The following is a 3678-nucleotide window of genomic DNA, read 5'->3' on the forward strand; positions in this document are numbered from 1 at the left end:
TTTTTGGATCCTGTGTCCTAGGCTTGCTGGCTGATTTCCTCTTTAATCCATGAGAAGGCTGCATTGACACCATCGGACAAATGGGCCCTTGGATAGGTCTGTGTGGTCTTCTCCAGTGGGACTGTGCAGAAAGCAGGCTGCAGGGTTTGAGCCGCTTTGATGGTGATATATTCCAGGACCAAAGAGCCATGTAAACATAGTTACCTGCTGGAAAGTTTTTTTTTAAAGTGTGTATTTAGGATGCGGGCAAGCTGTTTATTCTATTGAAAATGTCACCCAACAATGGTGTTGAAAATATCATTTCCGTTTTCAATACCATTCAATGCCAAAATGGTATTGAAAAGAGAATATTCAATTTTATTGAAAATCACCCTACTAGCAACGGTATTCAGCTGCACCAGGGATCATGACACGCCAGGCCCAATTTCCTCACTGGGTTTAACACAGGCACCTTTAAAGAACTGCTTCGTACTTTTTGGCCATGACGATATGATTTACTATATTAAAATAGTAAACGAATAATGAATAACTGACATTATTTACTTATTAGTATCTCCTTAGTGCAATGGGTGAGCTCCCAAAAAGTAGTATATAAACCAAATTAAGAATAGAATTTAAAATGACCAAGCTCTGGGATGAAATGCTATGGTTAACTGCTGGAGAAATAAAGAATCTTTTTGAAAATGAGGTGGCAGTGTTAGAATGTGGGAAAGTGATAGAATTTGGAGGAATAAAAGCTGGCTTCAGTTCCAATTCTGCAGACTGTGAGCTGTACAATACCCAAGTGCTCTCAGCCTCGGTTTTCCTCTGTAAAACAGGGATTATTTCAGAACGTGATTGCACTTGGAAAATTACAAAGGACTATCCAGGTGTGAGCTGGTGCTATGATTATCGCAGAGACTTGTAATACACACGTTCCTGTGTGATTCTCCTGTATCCGGTGGTGGAGACAGCTGATTTTATTATACTTCTCTGTATAGATGAGATACTTAGCTGTGTGTGTGCTCTGTCGCTCAGTCCTGTCCGACTCTTTGCAACTCCAGGGACTATAGCCCACCAGGCTCCTCTGTTCAGGGGATTTCCCAGGCAAGAATATTGGAGTGGGTTGCCATTTCCTCCTCCAGGGGATCTTTGTAACCCAGGGATCAAATCTGCGTCTCTTGCATTTCCTCCTTTGGCAGGCAGGTTCTTTACCACTAGTACTACCTGGAGAGTGAGGAAAGTCTAGGGATTGACCCAAGGTACCATCTCACCAAAGGTAGCAGAGACAAAATCCCAAACCCAACTTCTCTGGCTCCTAAATCCGTACCTTTCCTACTAAAGCACACTGCCTCAGGCTTTAGGAGGGGGAAGGGGAGATGAATTCTTTCACATCAATATGTTTTCCTGCTCCAGTGGAGACTGGGGGTGGGTATAGGAATGGGTGGGGACTGCAATTCTGGGTCTATCGGTCTCTCTCTCATTAGGTATGTGATTGCAGATTGTATCTATGCTGTCGTGTCCAACTCTTTGTGACCCCATGGACTGTAACCCCCCAGGATCCTCTGTCCCTGGGATTTTCCAGGCAAGAAAACTGGAGTGGGTTGCCATTTCTTTCTACAGGGGATCTTCCTGACCCAGGAATCGAACCCAGGTCTCTTGAGTGTCTTAAATTGCAGGTAAATTCTTTACTGCTTGAGTCATCGGAAGAGATGCAATTATATGAACCCAGATATAATACTTAACCTCACTAAATGGGTCTAACCTAACTAAATGGGTCTCCATTTAGTCAACTATTAAGATAATAATTTAATTTGTAGGGTGGGTAGATGAAATACAATGATGTCTTACACAAGGTGCATAAAAAGCATTCATTAAGGAAAATACCAGCCGAATTCAGGCCTACACAGGTGTGGGAGAGAAGAAATCCAGCGTGTCTAAAGTGGCCTGTGGAAGGCAGTGTTTCTGTCTGCCCTGCTGTCCTGCGGGGCCGCTTGGTGATCAGGAGGAGAACATTCCCATCTTCTGTGAATTTCCTCCATCCATAGTCACGGTAGCCATTGAAGCTGTCTGCAATTCAGAATATCCTTCCCACTTCTTCCTGAAAAGCAATAATGGAATTCTTTCTTTTCAATTGATTTACAATGTTGTGTTAATGTCTGCTGTATAGCAAAGTGATTCAGTTATATACAAACATGCGTTCTTTTTTTAAAAAATATTCTTTTCCATCGTGGTTTCTCACACGATATTGGATACAGTTCCCTGTGCTATACAGCAGGACCTTGCTGTTTATCTGTGTTATATGTAGCAGTTTCTTTCTGCTAATCCCAAACTCCTAGTTTATCCCTCCTGACCCCTTTCACTTTGGGTAACCATTAGTTTATTTTCTATATCTGTGAGTCTGCTTCTGTTTTGTAAATAAGTTCATTTGTATCCCTTTTTTTAGATTCCACATAGAAGTGATATCATGATATATATCTTTGTCTGGCTTACTTCACTTAGTATGATCATCTCCAGGTGCGTGTGATGTGGTTTTCTTTTCTTTTTGAGTACAATTGCTTTACAATGTTGGGTTAGTTTCTGCTGTACAACAGTGTGAATCAGCCATGTGTACATATGTAGCCCCTCTCTCTTGAGCCTCCCTCCCACCCCCATCCCACCCCTCTAGGGCGTCACAGAGCACCGAGCTGAGCTCCCTGTGTCGTACAGCAGCTCCCCACTGGCTGCCTATTCTATGCATGGTAGTGCATCATCCCTCAAATGGACAGAGTGAGGCCGTGTGGTCTAAATAGTGATAAAAGATGTTTTATAATTCTCTCAAAAGAGATCAAATGAGGCTTATAGAAACATATTGCAACAAAGTTTAGAGCAGCAGCATACTGAAGACGTTGATGGGAACGCCAACAACCAGAAGAAACTTTCAAAAACTGAGCAGAATATGAAAAGACATGGTCACGATAAAACAGAAAAGTCACAAAGTATAAATAGAGGAAAATGAAACGGGTCTGTGATGAGCTAAAAAGGGAAAAGAAGGAAACCAAAAACAAAACAGCAAAATCTAATCTATGGACCAGAATTGTGCAGAGAATCGAATAGGGAATGTGAAGGAAGCACGTGGTGGACTGACCACATTAATGGCCCTGAGTGATAGTCTCCCCCCGTGCACGCCCTTTACTCTATAGCTCTGGAGTTCCTTCCACTCTGACTTTGGGCTCTGCTGTCTGACCTGACAAAGAGACAGGACAAACTTGACTCGTATAGAGGCTTCACAAATGCTCAAGCCCTTAGGCTGTCCACCTTCTCTTCCTCCTGCCTTGAGCCCGTGCCTAGGCTAGCCTTGTGGAAGATGAGTGACCACATGGGGCAGCGTCGTCATTCCAGCTATAGATAGCCTCGCAGCCAAAGGCTGTCATCCCTCCCACTGGCCACAGGCGAAGGAAGCCAAGCTGAGCTATTAGCTGAGTCCAGCTCAGATGGGCTGATCCCCTGACCTGTGAGTAATACACGGTTATCGTTTAAGCCATCTTGTTTGAGGTGGTTTGTCATAGAGCAGTAGTTAACTGATAACACAGGCTTGAGAAAGTATCCTAGAATTTAGGGGAAATAGCAGAGAAACCGGAGAAGGCAATTGCCCCCTACTCCAGTACTCTTGCCTGGAAAATCCCATGGATGGAGGAGCCTGGTAGGCTGCAGTCCATG

This window comes from Bison bison, unplaced genomic scaffold, assembly GCF_000754665.1.
Source record: "Bison bison bison isolate TAMUID 2011002044 unplaced genomic scaffold, Bison_UMD1.0 scf7180017864236, whole genome shotgun sequence".
Taxonomy (NCBI): domain Eukaryota; kingdom Metazoa; phylum Chordata; class Mammalia; order Artiodactyla; family Bovidae; genus Bison; species Bison bison.